Source organism: Dicentrarchus labrax, unplaced genomic scaffold, assembly GCF_905237075.1.
Source record: "Dicentrarchus labrax unplaced genomic scaffold, dlabrax2021, whole genome shotgun sequence".
Classification (NCBI taxonomy): domain Eukaryota; kingdom Metazoa; phylum Chordata; class Actinopteri; family Moronidae; genus Dicentrarchus; species Dicentrarchus labrax.
Genome location: NW_026136706.1, coordinates 12,120,562 through 12,138,903, shown reverse-complemented (window position 1 = coordinate 12,138,903; position 18,342 = coordinate 12,120,562). Strand labels below are relative to the sequence as shown.

Sequence of the window (18,342 nt, the reverse complement as noted above, 5' to 3'; positions counted from 1 at the left end):
TCCAGTGAGGAGTGAGACTGTATGAGATGGTGATTTGATAGAGTTAGACGTGGAGTGTCTCAGTGGACAGCAGGTCTGTTGCACTTGGCAAAAAGCCTGTGGCACTTTGCCAGAGGGATGGCTGATGCTGATATGCTCACTCTCTGAGCCAGGGAAGAATGGAGTTGAATAGCGAGCAGAGCAGAGCTGGACACTGCTGCTACTGGACATTGTGGATAGTAACTTGTAACTCATTAAGGAGTTACAGTAGCAGCATACCAAATCTACCACCAGACTACAACCACTGATTTATTTTTATTAAGTAGTAAACAACTGTGATACCAAGCCTGCTGATGTGAGAGGATTTTTCCCCCAGTATTTTCATTTTCTCCTGTAAAATAATGAAATATGCACTTTTTTTCTGAGCTTTTCTGTGTTGTTTTAGACAAACTGATACTGCTGTTTGCATGAATGAATCTTGTTGCTGGCACAGCATACGCGCATGTGCGAATATATCGGCAATCTGCGATTATTAACATATCACCCAACCCTACCCTACAGTACAAACAGTGATTGTTGGTTTACATTTGGATTTGGGATTTTTTTTACAGTGCACATGAATAATACATTCAAACTAAGGCAATGTGTGCCTCTACATTTTCAGTTTCAGTAACAAGTCCTGCAAGTGTTACAAGTGCAAAGAAAGGCTGAGTATACAAGTTCAATATCTCTGCTCCTCTCACCTGCATACTGGCACGCTGATCATTTCCCAGGATTGAATCAGCAGTGACAAGTTGCATTATCCAGTACACAGTGGATGTTGTTTACCCTTATGCAAGGCTCTAGTGCAGTATTGTTGAAAAAAGACTTTTGTATGAGAAACCTGAAAACCTTCTACATATGCTGCAGGGGGTAATTTTCTTCACTTTCTAGACCACTCAGGGTACTTTTCCTCCACTGACTCTGTCTTGCTAAAAACTGTGGCCTCAGGAGGTTATCCAGAGAAAGAGACTATAGACCACAGACATTCAAATTTTGCTGTCTTGGATTTGTGAGTTGAGCTGAGCAAGTTGAGCAAATCCTTACAAAGGAAAACTATATTTTTCTTTCTTTTGTTTCTGTAAAACCCTGATTTATGAAAGGAAAGAACATCACGACGACTTCCAGCAACTACCTGCTTCACATTCAGATAAAACCACACATTAAAACTGTAAAGTATAACCACAGTGTTTTATTGGTGTCCACTGAGAGAGGGTTTAATGCCTTGCTGAAGGGCACCTTGACAGTAATTGTCAAGGGAGGGAAACATGTCTATCATTTTTTCCAATCGAATTTTCCCAGTGAGTCACGAGCCATAGAAAATAACAGATGTTCAGTCAATAGAAGGAAGAAATACTGGCAAGGACACACTATTAAAGAGTCGAAACAGAACACACACACACACACACACACACACACACACACACACACACACACACACACACACACACACATTGCTCCACATAGCCTTTCCCATGGCCTTAAAATAGCAGGTGGGCTGTCTGGCGGAAACATAAATATAGTCCATTAAGAGATGGACTGTAAAATTTTAAATTTTGATTTGGCACTTTTCACTTGTCACATAGCAAGAAGAGCTTGTTGAAGTACAATTGTATCTTTTTTCAGAGGCTAAAAATGTCTATTCCTCACCACCATAGCTTTTACCAGCCCACAGTCAAAGAGCTAGTGCTGGGTGAAGTGGAAATACAAATGGTCAAAATTCCTCTTGAACCTTGAAACCAGAAGAGGCTGAAAAAGTAACGACAAATTCTTAACCTTAATTTAATTTCAAAACAGCCAGTAGTGCCAAAAATAAGTGTATTGTTTCTGCAGACTGAGAGAGGTTGATGTGTTACGTGAAAGTTACAACTCACTGACTGAACACAGTGTCTTCTGTTAATTGTGTTGTCGCATTACTGTTGAGTGCTGTTTTGGGAGACCAATGTGAATTAGCTTAGCTCAACAAATTATCAAGCAAGAAGCTTGCAGATATCAGCAAACTGAAGGCTAATTACAGGCCATTCCTACAAAACATCGCCCCACAACAAAAATAGCAATTAGCAAAGCAAAATCTAATGATGACATCATACAGCAATCAAAAGTTTTGTGAAGATTAACTTGATAGCTGATCATTTGAAGACAAATGTTCCCCTGTCAATTCAAGCTTGTATCACAATGTGTGTCCAGCTTAAAGAGATGAAGCAGGAGTGATAAACTGTCTGTGAACGCATCAGCCATAAAAGTTCTGCCCAGACAAGGTAATCACCGAGTTAATTAAGTAGTCCATTTGTCATTTCCATGGCTCTTATCTGCTTCTTCTTCTCTTCTTTTGTCTGACTTCTTAGCATCCTTTCACCTATAAATCTTCCTCCCACCCGTTATTTCTTCTTCCCTCTTCACCTTCCTCCACCTCCTCCAATCGCTGTTCCTCCTACTCACTCGTCCTCCTCCTCCTACGCCTCTCATCAGGCTTCAGCTTTCCCCTCACTCTGCTCTCTCTCTCTTTCTCTCCTCATCTCCCTCCTACGAGCTGAGCACTTTCACGCGCCACCATCTCACTCTGTGTGTGTGTGTGTGTGTGTGTGTGTGTGTATGTGTGTGTGAGTCACACAGATGCTGCATTGCAGGGCTCTCCTCTCAGGGCCGTCTCACTGCAGGAGCCAGAGAGCAGGAGAGGAGCTTAGGGGTGCAAGATGTAGTTCCTCTAAGTGTGTGTGTGTGTCTACTGTACATATATGTACAGTATGAGTGCATGCTTGCACATGTGTAAAGTTGCATGTTTGTAAATCTGTGCAGACATGCATATATTTAAAAGCAAGTGAATGTTTAAAGGAATAGGTTTGGGAATTTAGCTTATTTGCTTTCTTGGAGAGTAAGTCGAAAAGATTGATATGACGCTCATGTCTGTACAATACATTTCTGGCTTTAGTATTAGTTTAGTATAAACACGGGAAATGTACAAAAACCAAAGTGTAAAAGCAACAATTCCGTTATGTCTTCGCTGGTTGCCTGGCAACTGGTCCCGAACAAGAAATAATCTGGCACATCACCTCCAGTAAAATGGCAAGCTGTCAATTTTACACTTCATTTGTGATTTTTGTATTGATTAAGATCGAGAATGAATTCCCAGTTTTCAGTTATTATGCTAAGCTAAAATATCCAGCTGCTGGCTCCAGCTACATATTTACTGTACAGGCATCTAAATCTCGGCAAGAAAGCAACTAAACATATTTTCCAAAATTGTCAAATTTTATCCATTAACTGTTTCAGCTAGAAGCTGAAGCCAAAGTAGTTAAGGGTCAGGTAACTGTATCCTTACACTGTATGTACAGGGTCTCTACTACATTTGTTCTTTGTCAGTAGTTCTTCACCAGTGTTGGGCTAGTAACTAAATTTAACTCATTAATCTTTTCAAAAGTAATATTATTACTTTACTTATTACTACCTGCCAACAGTAATTAGTTATGCTACTAGTTATATCACTTTTCTGCTAGTCCCCACAAAAATGGTAATGGTGTCCCTTCTCCCCAAAATTTAGACTTCCAACGATTAAATTATTTGTTAAAATCAAAGTAATGGGAATATTTCCAGCCTCTGAATGTAAGCGTTTCTATCTTCCAAACTAGTTTGCTCCACGATTACAAACATGAATCCAAAGATGTGATTGGTTTGTTGGATTTCAAATCAGTAGGGGGTGACAACAAAAGTAATGATGTAACTAATAGTTTTTTGGTGGGGTAACTGTAATATTATTACTGAAATTGATCAGTAATTAGTTACACTACAAGTTACTGGGGGGGAAATATTATTACTGTAATATTATTACAAGTAATGAATTACTGCCAAACACTGTTCTTCACAGTAAAACATTCAAGACAAAATTATCTAATAGGGTTGATAATCTTCATCAGTGTAGTTTTTACTCATCATCTTTACCATGCTGGGTCTTTTTATAAAACCTGAAAGGAAACCCACATCATGCATGCTTTAAGATTCTGTCAAAAGATGAGCTTATTAGAGCAACTGTCAGTGGAGAGCTATAGTGAAGGTGTAAGGTAAATGCGGCTTCAAAGGCTTTTTATCGAAGAAATATGCACATTTGTGATTTTTTGACATGAAAGTAAAGAGCTGTTGAACAGCATAAAATAATGCCTCTTAGCAGCTTCAATCCAGGAATTATGTTATTAGAACTGGATGGGTCTTAAACCTATGTACTGATAAAAAGGAGAGGGTACAACACAGAAAGACACCAGTTGCTTCATGTTTCACATGATGGTTCTCATCAGAAAAAACAACAGCATTGGCCATTTGTTTAAACACCCAGTAATATCTTGGAATTATGAACATGGAGAGAACACAGCATTTTTTACTAGGTGAGTTTCCAAACATGAATAAAAACATCTAAAAAGGAAATTGCAAATGTTTTTTTTGATGAAAAATTTGTTGTATTAAATACAGAATTTCGGCAGTAGAAAAACACCAAATCTGTGAAGCAATGAGGAGACTAACCTTCCTGAAATTAATACATGAAACGAGAGGATTTTTTTCTGTCAAACGGGAGATGCCCCTTGTCACCGGGACAAAAGTATCAGGGGATTGTTGCAACACGAACCTTTTCTCTTGTAACTGTACCAGATGCTGCAACTAGCTCACTAGTGGTCTTATTAGCTGACTGTGCCCGGACTGCGAGGGAGGTTTGTTTACACCTCGCACGGGAGCTTTGGACTGCCGGAGAGCAGCACAGCAAGAGTAGGGCAAGTGGGAAATGGAGTCAGGCTCCTCAGCCTCCCAGAGACCACGGCCAGGACCGAACACAGCGTCCGACACCATTGGGGGCCAGGTGATTTACAGTGGCTCCAACCAGAGCTAGACACAGCCGGTTCAGGCAGGGACAAGAGAGGCGTGAAGGGAGTAGAGTGAGTTTGGAGCAAGTTATTTATTTGTAAATAATGTTATAAATCATCCATTGCATCAACAACTTATTTGTTCCATGTTTTGAACGAGACTTGTGTGATGCTATACACATGTTCTGGTTGTTTCTGACACATTCAGATTCATTTTGGTCATCATTTAACAGGAAGTTGATCAAATATATTGAAAGATCTTCAGAAAATCAGCGACAGCCGTATTTTTTCATGATATTCACACAAATGTGAATCGGCCACACAATCAAATAGCTTTTTCAGGACTACTTGTATTAGTTTCCTAAATTGTAAGGTTTTCTTTCTTTCCTTTTATACATGTTTTGACCACAGTGTCTGTCCGGTCTATTCACTCTATTCCATGTCTTGTAACTACAGTAGATACATCACGATTTTACGTGAAAATAATAGGAAGGAAAAGCATCTACTGACCCTCACATATATAGACGGTGGCAGGCACACATAAAACTCTCTTATCCACCATCCATCACCAGCCTCACTACATTTGTACAAGTGCAGAAAACAAAGAGAAGCCACGAAAGCGTGACTGCCTTTTAGCAGGCCTCGGTGCTGATCGTCTCACTAAAGCAGCTCTTCTCTTCCCACTCAGTACCAACTTCCCACTCACAGCTCCTAGCAGCCTGCACTCACATGTACATCCACCCACACAGCCATTTCATCTGCGGAGGTAACAGGCATTCTTTCTGTCTCTCTCTGTCTCTTGTTGTAAATGTTCCTTTTTCTCTTTCTGACAGGTATTCACCACATCTCAAATGTTTAGGAGAAATGAATGTGGTTCTGAACCGGCTTACAATAATGCTGTATGAGGTATTGGCTGGTTTTGGCTTCATTCATTCATGTATGGCGAGCTGCCACAACAATCGTGGTGCACAATAATGCTTTCTTTCTCGTTATTATATTGCCAGCAATATTTTTTAAGGCTCTTCTGGTTAAACCAGGAGCCTGGCCAGAACTACATGCATGTCCTTCCTTCCCATGTAGTTTATTAGCTGTAGGATGTGTACGCTGTATAGCTGCATTATTTTAGGTTTTATTTAATTTGCCTTTTGGGGGAGAGAGATAACGCATACATAAAACACCTAAATATGTCAGCAGTTTTTCCTGGAGATGCATTTGTCAACAGCTTGTGTTGCTACTGTAAACTGGATCTTCTGGCATAAATTATATCATCCCATTTGGGACCATATATGTCAGGTATCCTTACCTGAATAGGTGGTCTGGGACTGGCTGATAAGTCAAGCTACAAAAAACGTTGTCTTCTCTCCAAATCTCCAAATCACGTTTGACGTCAAGATTGTCAGAGGAATACTGAAATCCAACGGGGGGCAGCCTCCTTGTCACACCTGGGGAATATGAAAAAGTGCATCAATTATCATCTTTCTATTTTTATTTTTTTAATTGACGTGTATTTCTACACATCCACATTAGTCTGGACATTATCAATGCTTTTACTCTGGTCAACAAAAAAGCAGCACATCACACAGATAGAAAAACATTTTTGTAATAATAAGGCAATTTCAGAAATAAGAGTAGAGAAACAGGAATTGAAGAAAAAACTAGTTCATTTTGTTTTAAGACTTTCTGTGACTTAGTCCACACAGATGAATGCCAATATGTAAAACAATAAGAGCCATACACAACAAATATCAAGCAAGTGCTTTTAAGCAAATTAGTCTGATGCATCTTAACATTTCAATTAGTGCATAGAATGGGTACAGAGACACTCAGACAGATACAGACACTTGTCTACTGTTTACAGGTTTTCCTGAGAAGTGTATAAAAGTCATTTTCATCTCTACTTTTGCCAGAAGACGTAATCTCATTTTCCTCCAGCAATTTTGAAGAGAAGATGTTTGATTTGAATAATTGTCTTTAGCCTGTATTTGCATACTTTAATTCCTTTTGTCATTACCGCTGTGTCTTGTCCAAAGCAATCAGCTAATGCATGGACTCGTGGTTCAGACAGTAAGTGTAGAGCCTATATTGTAATGGCAGAGATACAACTATCATTGAAATAAATGACAATGATTTAATTATTTTCATGGTGACAAAACCTTTTATCAAGCTGCAAATTTAATAATGTCAGTTTTTGTTTTTGTTTTGCGTTGCTAAAAATACACAGGAAAGAGGGAGAAACAGTTATCCTGGTTCTGGATGAAGTAAAAAAATTAAATAATAATAAATAAATCTTCTGCACCCTTTTGCCCTCATCTGACATCAGTAGGCATGGCATGGTGGCAGCATGTCTTTTTTTGGAGAACAGGGCACATAAATGTAACAAAATATGTCTTTGAAGACAACAAATACCACTCATGATGAATCTTTTTCTCTTAAGTGCATTTTCTTTGACAAATGCTGAATCAATAGCTATACTTTTAATGCAAGAACTGTGGCAACTAGAGAATCTTATTTAAGTTTTCCCTGTTATCAAGAACCATTTTAACATTCTGGTGTCGTACTTGACAGAGAATAGAAAGAACAAAGTCAAGTCAGACAAATTATAGAGGACTTGCTGTATCTTTAGACGCAGAAAAGGCGTTCGATAGGGTAGAGTGGGAATATATATTTGATGCACTGGAGAGGTCTGGGCTGGGAGGGGAATTCTCAAATGGATTAGGATACTCTACAACTCTCCACAGGCCTGCGTTGTAACTAATTGCACATAGTCATCGCCTTTCCCACTGTGTAGGGGGACGAGACAGGGCTGCCCCCTGTCTCCGCTGCTCTTTGCGCTGGCACTTGAGCCCCTGGCCGAAGGTAATTAGGCAACACAAAGACGTGCATGGCATGACAGTAGGAGGAACAGTTCATAAAATAGCACTTTATGCCGATGACAACCTGTTGTTTCTGACAAAACCTGACGTATCAATACCAACTATTCTCTCTATTATTCAGGAGTTCAGCTCCTTCACAGGCTACAAGATCAACTATGGAAAATCAGAGGCCATGCCATTGGGTAGTCCGGCTGATCCGTCTTCATCTACCAACTGTCCCTTCAAACTGTCTCCCACAGGCTTCACCTACCTTGGGATAAAAGTTTCACCAAACTTGACGGAGCTATGGAAGCTAAACTTCTCTCCCACAGCAACTAAAATAAAGAAGGACTTAGATAGATGGCACGATTTCCCCCTATCCCTTATGGGGCGCATTAGCTTAATTAAAATGAATGTATTCCCCAGGTTATTATATCCCTTACAAATGCTACCCTTATGGATCTCCAAGAAGGTTGCTCTTGATATAGAGAGAGCATTCTCTAGATTCATATGGCACGGCAAGAGACCAAGACAGAAAATGAAAACACTACAGCTGCCCTCCGACAGGGGAGGCTTGGGCCTGCCGAACATAATTCTTTACAACTGGGCATGCCACGCTTGATTCCTGTGGGAATGGTTACATCTTTCATGCAAAAGTTAAGAGGGACCCAGGCCTTTTTATTCTCGGCCTCCCCTCAAGAGAGGTGACTCTAACCCATTTAAAGTTCAAATTATGCAACAAATTGCTATTATTGGCTAGAAAATTGATTTTAATTAATTGGATCAATGATAAACCACCTACTGTCACATTATGGTATAGGGAAATATTCAGGGTCCTCCCCCATGAAAGACTTAGTGCAGTTGCGAAGGGTAACGAGAGGTCTTTCAATGAAATGTGGGCTCCTCTGCTTAACTACCTACCTGAGGATTTGACTCGGCTAGTGATGAGGGGCCAGTTGTCCCTAAAATGGCCACACCCACCTGGGATAAATCCGTAAGTTTCTTCTCTTGTGGTTCTTAAATACTGTCATTTTACCTTTTTTCTTTTTTTAAATGTTTTAACCTCGCTTGATGTATCACTGCTTACTTTTGTAGAATATTGGTGCTGTTGTTACTATGGCTACACTAATGGACAATGTGTGTGTATGCAGAGCAATATGGAGAGAGGCTCCTATATATACTGTGAAGGTGAAGGGGGAGAAGTAGACTGGGACATTTTCCTGCTAAGAATAGATGGATGGCTATATATATATATATTTTTTTCTTTTCTTTTCTTTTCTTTTATCTATCTCTGTTACTGACATGATGGCAAAATTTATAACTTGTGTTTCTGTTGAAAACCAATACAAATTTGTTACAAAAAAAAGAAAGAACAAAGTGACCGAATTGAGCCAGCCTGTGTTGTGAGCGCAAGCCTTAGAGCTTAGAAACCAACAATCTTAAGATAAGCAGAAGACGCATTTTTATTCTTTGCCATGGTTCGACAACAGCTGAGGGTCACAAGTGAGTCATACATCAGACAAAGAGCTTGGACAGGCCTGTATGTTCTTTGTGTAAATATGCAGTTTGGTTCCCACACAGCAAATTACACCAGGGGACAACACACCTCGGGCACAAGGTCTGCACCTTATTATAATATTACCAATGGTACTCTATGGAGCATTCACCACTCTGTCTTTCAAAAAAACCTTTTCAGGAGGAAAAGCTGTTTTATGGAAAAAGACATCATCTTTATAGGACTATAAAATATGTGGCATTAAAAAGTCATAAAAATGGATCACCCATTGATTACTACATACTATAATGTTAACAAATCTGTATAAAGAAGCTGTGTTAAAGCTCAGTGTGAGATATACCTCGCTGCCCTACATGATCAGTCCATGTAACTTTAATTATGAATGGTCAAGACTTTTCAATAAAAATGCAAATTAAATGCCTTGAAGTGAAATTACTTATAATTAATAGAAAGGGACAAAATTACTGAGAAAACCTTTGGTGGATGCCTGTATAGATACCAATTTGAGGTGTGCTGACACAGCAGCAGACAGCAGTCAGAAATCAGAATCAGGTCTGGTAAAGCTCCGGAGCCATGGCCAGTCTCTGGCAGCCACACTCCCCAATTTGTCCATGATGTTATTACAGCCTTTGCGAAGCATCGTGGGTCAAAATTATACAGTGTGTTTAGACCACCAGGGTTGTCCTTTTAACTTTTGTACCAATTGTCTAAAGTAGACTGGTAACTGCCAAGAGCCTATGAGGAGTTTCCAGGTGGTCAACCATGAACCAAAAAATAGATCAACTCTACTGTTATTTCTGTTTCTTTAATCATTACAGAGATATCCAGATCCATATCCAGGAATTCTCTCAGTGTTCACTTGAATGAAAATGTAACTGTATTCAGGTTTAATTAGTAAAAAAGTCTGTCCATTCAGTTCTTGAAATGAGAGTGTTGGCTTAAAAAATCTCCAACAGAAACCACATTTGGCACATCAGGACACTTTGTTGTACATTATCATTTTTACCCTAATTTATTTATTACTTTGCTGATTTTTGTTGCAGTTAAATCCCAAAATAGTTAAAAAATATAATGGCAAAACTGTTCTGATACCATCATGATAATACAATATGTTTAAAACCATGCTATACCAAGGTCCACTATTATAATATAGACTAATTCTTTATACTGCACAACCTTGGCATACCAATATCATGGTACACTTCCACCATTAGTGGTATATTACAATTTCATCCAATTTCAGCAGTGGAAAGGTTGGAGAATAAAGCTGACGACAGCTTTTATTACACAAGCATATAGCAGTAAATCCTTTGACAGAAAATTCTATAATGTGAACTATCTGAATAAAATAAAAATTTGTCTTGTGTAAAACGGAAATTAGTAACTTTTCACTGGCTGTGACCCTCAGTAGAGTCCTTTGCATTGTATAGCAGGTGAAAATAGTTTGGTAACAACACAATTTACTGCAGACTGATTCATTCAGACAGTCATTTCTGTTTTTCACTCCATATTGTAAGAAACAACCTTCACTTCCATATCCTAAAGCAACAGAGAGAAAATAATAACCTACTGTTAAGAATTGTGTATGCTGTCTTTCTCCATTCTGCAAAACATTCTCTTAGCTTAGTTTTAGCATTTTTCACGTTTTCCCTACAACTGCTTCTTTTTTACAAAACTTCAGTAACCAAAAAGAAATAAGCAGTCAATAAATACTGACTCAAATGAATTGGACAGTGACATTGCCAGAGATTATACCTTTTTCCATTAAGTTAATAGGTGAAGATGGAAACAAAGAATTAGTTATTTCTCTCTTCCACCAGCAGAACAGACGTATCTTAACTAAACACTGGATTTAACATAAACACATATGACTTTTACAAAACAAAAACTATATTATTATTTAGGTCCACTGACTTACTTTTTGTAACTTTCAACTACCAAGTGTATATCACAGCTAGTGTGGTTGTAAGACTGATGGGTACCGTGTGAAGTACCAGCAAGGTCCTTTTTGTTATTGGTTAGCAAGAGGCTGAATCCATTCCCCTGTGAATGATCATAGAACCAACCTTTATATTGATAGTACTAATTATTTTAATGCTTATTTATTCCTGTTAACAGTGTTGATGTTTTTGGAATTAGGTGGGACACAATAAAACAACATTATTCAATAAATGGAATATTTCATATTAATACGAAACTTGCTTTTGGCCACTTGGGGGCAGCAGAACAAGATAACAACACAACACAGACATAGTATCACCTTATTAAGTTGTTAATGCAACATGTTAGCTGTTGCCTACTTACACAGATACAGAGACAGAAAATGATAACCTGAACTTTAATAAACCCAAATGTATTAAAAAGAAACCTTTAAGGAGTATTTTATAACTGATCCATTATTTTAATTTAGTAAACTTTAACTAAACATAAATCCAGTGGTAGAAGGTAACTAACTCCATTCATTCTAGTACTGTACTTGTACAACTTTCTTTTTAGACAGAAATATTATACTTTTTACTTTATGAGGAACATATAAAATATGATGTTTTGTTATAAATAAAACTACCCAACAGTTAAAAAATAATTAATTGATTAATCAACTAGTTGATCGGTAGAAAATTTATTATTTTTTATTATTTATGGTTACAGCTTCTCAGATGTAAGGATCAACTGCTTTTTAATAATCTTTATCATTTCAAATGTATAATAAAATAATAATCTTGAGGTTTCAACTATTGGTGATTCACACCCTGTCAGTGACATAACAGCAGATGTGATGTGTTTGACAACTAACTCACAAATAAGATGTATCTATAAGCGCGCACACACACACACACACACACACACACACACACACACACACACACACACACACACACACACACACACACTAGAGAGAAAGATGTTTGAGATGTATGTATGAGACAAATTTGGACACACAGCTATCCTTTCCTCTCCCAGTTTGAAGGTCTTTCTGCTCATTTCTTATGCAACCCTGTACCTTCAACACACACACACACACACACACACACACACACTATAAGAGTGCTTTGTTCTGTCTCCTGGGACAGCACATCCAGCAGCCACCTGCCAGCCCATATTTAATGCAGTCTGCAGGAGGTGTTGTGAGTGTGTGTCTGTGCATGTTTGTGTGTTTCAAGTGACTGAGCTTTTCCCTGCTTTGAAAATGCAAGGAGGTCATGTATTTGCAATGTGACAATGTGAGGAGTTAAAATATATGTGCTGATTCCTCAAGGCTTTTCAACAAAATATATAAGTTGCAAGCTCTGGATTATTCAGTAATACTGTAAAATAAGTTCCTAGAAGGTTTGACTGAATCATATAGTTATGTAAAGCTTAATTTTTAATGAGTGTGTGTGCCCTGCAAGCTAAGGCCTTTACCTCTGCCTGTATGATGCTGCAGTAAAACTGTAAAACGTTCTCCAAAAGATGAACTTGAAGTAACACAGTAAAAAGAAAAAATTGTGTGCCTAAACCAAACCAAACCTTAACCATAACGCTGTCACATTAGTTTGCAACAGTGATTTGATTTGTTTCGGAAGGATGACGAATGAGGGCTTCAAATGTGTCATTTTAATTGTTTAATTGTTTAATTTGGTGAACTTGTTGCTCACAGAATGTACTATCAAGACAACTTTCCCTCTAATGCATTAGGTATGGAGTAGGGGTTTAAACCACATTGCTTTTAAGGGCAGATAACAATATACACATTATTGGAAGACATAATGCTCAATCATTTTGTCAGACAGTGCAATCCAGGAACCTTAAAATGAACCTTGAAGATGAAAAAGCAAGTAATTACTGCATTTGTAAAACCTCTAGATCAATAAACAGTAATCCACTGCTTTATTTCACACCATTTCCTACCATTTCTGTGTGTCAGCCTGCAAAAAGCAATACTGAAATGTAAGTGATACCGAAAATGAAAAATCGTTGCTATTTCATAGAAGAGTGTAAGCTGGGCAAAGTGATTTTTCTTCTCTATTAGCCTCTCATTTATCATCTTCTCTCCTCATTAACCTAATCTCACCCAGAATAACTGGATACTGAAAATGTATGAATGTGTGTGTTTGAATGCGCGTATGCAATTTTAAGCTTCAATCATTAAAGAAAGATGACAACCAAAACATTGCCAGTGGGTTTTTTAACATGCATCATCCCAACAAGACACACAAGCGAGAGACTTCGTTAGAACATTGTGGTGAATGTAAGGCCTATATTGTGAGTGTTTTTTTATATGCAAAATTCAAAATACAAAAGAGTTAGGAGATAATTTAATGTTAATGGTTACAATGAGATATTAGGATCCCAATTTCAAAACCATTTGCCACCTCATTCACACCAGTTGGCATTTTTGGCTGAGATGAGTTGACGGATGACAGAACAAACTCCAGTTTCTGGTACTGTAAGTACTATCAGTATTGAGAACTGCTCTGTCTATTTATGGCAAATCCACTCAGGCTTAGTAAAGTACTATTCAGCTTCATGATTGATTTAGTCCATCAAACTTGGACAATACAGTCCAATAATGAGACATTATTTCCATCCATAGCTGTCTGCAATTTAAAGCACATTATTAAATCCATACATTGTCTTATTATAATTTGAGTTATTGTTCATGGCCTAGTCTTAAAGTGGAATGAAGCACGTATAGTCTAATTATGAAAGAGTTTAACTGTATTGTATCCCAATCAAACCAAGAACAGGAGTACCATTGTTTTTATTTCTGTTACTATCTAGTATTTCTAAATTTTAACAATTGCATGTACAAAAGTGTATAAAATCCAAACATTTGTTCCTGGAAAATCTTGGAAAACCAGAGGTGACAGTAATTCGACTTCTTTATTCATGTAAAAGTGAAACAGTACAGGCTCTGAAATGTACTCAAGTAATAGTTTAAAGTACTCTCTTGGTTTCTCCAAAGGACATTTCTACTGGCTGTTTCTGTACAAAACTAAGTGAAACTCAAAAACATGGTCGAGTCTTCCTCTCCGGTCTGTTTCATGTTAGTACATCTGCCATAGTATGAAATAAAAATAATCTATAATTCTCCTTAAATACATTAAAACAAAAGTAACAAGCCTTATTTGAAATTGTAAAGAGTGGAAAGTACAGATATTTGTGTGGACATTTTCAAATTCTTCACAAACTGACTTAAAATAAACTGAATCTTATTCAACTTAGAGTTGGACGGCACTGATTAGAATATCTGAATTATAATTACTGACCAATATAACTCCTCTCAATCTTTAGGGGGACAGAGCACTAGAATTCCTCCGCGACCTACCAAAACCAACGTCCTTCATCCCGGCTGCATATTACCCTGCTTATGAGGACATCAGAGAATAATGTATATACTTAGAGTTTATAGAGAGGATGCTTTCAGCTCACTGAATACCAGCCCCAGCTCTTTTGGACAATGTTTCTATGGCTTTTCGGTATACACTCTTGCTTAAGTAGCTTTTTTTCTAGCTACCAAGCCATTGTTTCTGGTATGGCTGTATTACAAACAATAGAAAAAGCTCTTGATTGAGACAAAGATACGTATCAGCAAATACTGTATTTATGTGTATATTTCCTAACAATACTTGTTAATATGTACGAGCACCTTGGCAACAAAGGGAGCAAAGAACACTGAATGACAGCTGAGTGAGATGAAAATGAAACAAGAGACAAAGAGATGAAAAGAGATGCAGAGGAGAGGTGGTCAAGAAGAGAAAGAGAAAGTCTAGCCTGAGGAGTGGGGGGAGTCTGGGCCATTACATCACTGCTGCAGTGGCTGACATTACTGTCTCTCTCTGTCTACAGTAAGTGCTATTGAACAACATATTATTGTGACTGTCCCACTCTCTGTTGCTGTATTATTGTGACTATTAATGACACTGTTTACAAGCAATATTTAGGATTCTAGGATTAGGAAGGCATATGGAGATATCATCATTACTGCTGCAAAAGTTCCCCTGTATTAATAATCTATTATTCAGTTAGAAATTATAAATGTAAAGTCACTAAAGCTACAAGACATTCTCCAAGCCCTCATAGGAACATCAAAAGGATGTTATAGGAGGTTTGAAATGATAAATTAAATGAACTGGATTTTAGTTTATTTTTCAATAATTCAGAACTTGTTGATAACATTCCTCACCCTCACACTGCTTACATTTTTAATGCAGTCCTGCTGAATAATATAACACAACCCCTTGATGCTTTCATGCAAATACAAATATAAGTAAATAATCAATAACACATTATGTTGTATGTACACGGAAATAGATTAGGTTTAACAAGCCACTAAACACACAAAAAAGCTGTTTCCCTGTTTTTAAGATGATGTTGTGTTTAGATATAAATAGTTATGTTAAACTGTAATAAGACTTAAACTGACAGATTACAGGTTTCTATCACTGAGTAAACTGACGACCGCTTTTATGGATATTTCATATTATATTCAGTGCAAAACAATGATAATAGAGAACTGAACTAATATAATTTACTAAATAAACACTCATTGATTAACCCAAATAGTGAACACAATAACTTCAGGATGTTTGTGTAAAATAAGTGAGCAGATTGTTTCCTGTGAATATTGATCAGAAATTAGTTTTCCTTATATTTTTTAGGAACTTTATTATCTGTCTGTATTGCATATTGTTTTATTTAACAAATCATACTTACTTAATAGGCTTTTTCCTCTGGTTCTATTAGTTTAGAAGGCTCTTTAAATATAACTTGTGTTCAGGTCTCCACTGTGCCCTTATCCCGTGAGTTTTTTTTATAACTTTACATCTTAAAAAATATAAAAATTATAACTATAAAAATAATAATTCCATTTAGTTTTCTTCATAATAATGCATGAAATACTGAGATATGGCTCTGCTGTGTATATTTTTTCAAAAGGTTTTATAAGATTTTCTTACACAACAAAATCAAGAAGGCGTCATGACCCCTAGAGTGGGTCATCCCGATCCCCACGATGGGAATCTCTGGTGTAACAACATCATGCTACAGTACAGTTATTTGATTGTTCGCACGAGGTGACTTGACCAAAGCTGCCATTTTCCTGGTGTGAAATAAATCTATTCATATAATATCGAGACAAATTTAGTTTTAAATACAGCGGATAGTGATTTGTGTGTCTGCAGATGCTCCTAGATACTGTATAGTTTATGAATAGGGGTGTCACGATTCTCCAAATCCTCGACTTGATTTAATTTTAGATTTTAAAGTCACGATTCGATTCAATTTTCGATCTTTTTTTAATATTACTATTAATGCATTCATTATGTTATTTATAAGTTATTTTTGGCCTTTTCCTATTCTGTTTCGGGGGGCTTTTATTTTGAAACCGCTTTTTATTTTGAAACCGTTCCAACAGCGAGGTTGTAAACAGAACAAACATTAAACAGAGACGTGAACATAGTGAAATGAAACAACACAGAATGATGATTTGATTGTTTCAGCACACTCCGAAGAGACCCAATGTTAGTGTTCATGGAATATGTACTTATCAATGTGCATTTTAAGCCTTAAAGTCATTTTGGACTGTAACTAGATCATCTTTTCACTTGCTAAGTAGAGTAGACTAAGTTAGTGTTAATTGACGTTAATGAACGAACAAAAATACTTCCACGCTGGTGATTTCAGAGTAGCAGGAGGGGCTTCGATTTCGGTCGGTTGATGTGTATTGTTTAACTGGCTGCAGGTAAAATCAGAGGAGTGTTGACGCCGCAGTTCAGCACGTGTGTGTGTTTTTGCGTCTTGGCATACATGCTGGACGTGACATTGGGGGTGTGGCTGCATCGTCGATTCTACCTTTGAGTTCGAAGTTCGAGATTGAGATGTAATTACACCCCTATTTATGAAATATACAAATTATATATCTTTCTTCCATATCTGCAGTGGCTTGTAATTTGTAATGGGTCTAATAGCTGATACAGGAATTGGTAGATGGCTAAGATGTAGAGGGAAATGTAACCGGGTGAGGATGGCCTGCCTTTCTGGTTCAGCCAACAGTGTGATGGAGTGGGTGAGGAGAAAAGGAAAAGAAGAGAGGCTAAACAAACAAGAGAAGGTCAAACAGACCTGCTGGGAAATGCCACTAATGTTTTCCTTCATGAAGACGGCAGGGAGAGAGAGAGAGAGAGAGAGAGATGGAAGGAAGGCTTATGTGTTTTCACATCAGATGTTTGAATGTACATTTCGTTGTTGAAAACTGGCAAACAGTGTCCTGCTAGGCCAAACTAAACTGTCAGTGTGTGTGTGTGTGTGTGTGTGTGTGTGTGTGTGTTTAAAAGGGAGGGAGTGAGAGCAAAAGAGTTGATAAAGGGGCACTAAGGTATACAAAGGAGCTGAATGATCAATATTTGAGAGACAGCAAAGATGAAAAACTGCCAGTGAATACTGTCACCTGTAGTCAGTTAGGATCATCTAAAAAGTAAATTAAATATGAGGAAAGCCTAATTGATGTGCTGTCAGTGATGAGGAAGCTGCTTAGAGCAGGAATTTCTGAATTTTTTTGCACAGAGAACTGTTTTTATATCGACAATGTTGCAGATGCCAATGCTTGCGTGTGTGTGTGTGTGTGTGTGTGTGTGTGTGTGTGTGTGTGTGTTAGGCCTTTCATACCTCCTCTCAAGCCCTCACAGGGTTTTTTTTTCTTGTTTTTTTTACTCATGCTAGCTAGTTTCAAAAGTAATAGGGACATAGCACATGCAGATTGACCATAGGTGATGACGGACTGATGACTGATGACTTGTGCACTGATGTCCTACTTTATTTCAAAAACAGTATAATTCTGTTGTGGGCATGACAGGGAGAGATGAGAAAAGATGTAGCACGGAATATGACAAGTTCAAGGTAATTACCGCACAAAATGCATGTTATTATTCTCCTTTTTTTGCAGAATCTTATCACTGAAACCACTGGCTCAGAACACCTTTGTACTGTATGATTTACAAATTCTCTAAATAACTGCACCCAAATGCCTTTGAAAATCTCGGGGCCCTAAACAGGAACTTTTCTCGGGACACACAGCACTGGAACAACACGTTCAAATATTTAATGATACAACAGTAACTTACCTGTCTGAAAC

At 37.7% G+C, this 18,342-nt stretch overlaps 1 protein-coding gene across 10 annotated transcripts in view; it reads right to left on the bottom strand.

Annotated features, from left to right (window-relative positions):
* map2 (microtubule-associated protein 2) overlaps nt 1–18,342 on the bottom strand; it is a 92,802-nt gene that overhangs the window by 43,240 nt on the left and 31,220 nt on the right. For all 10 annotated transcript variants that reach the window (XM_051403924.1, XM_051403931.1, XM_051403927.1 and 7 more), the window contains one exon: nt 6,166–6,304. The gene's annotated coding sequence lies outside the window, so the exon portion shown is untranslated. The remainder of the gene's footprint in view (nt 1–6,165; nt 6,305–18,342) is intronic.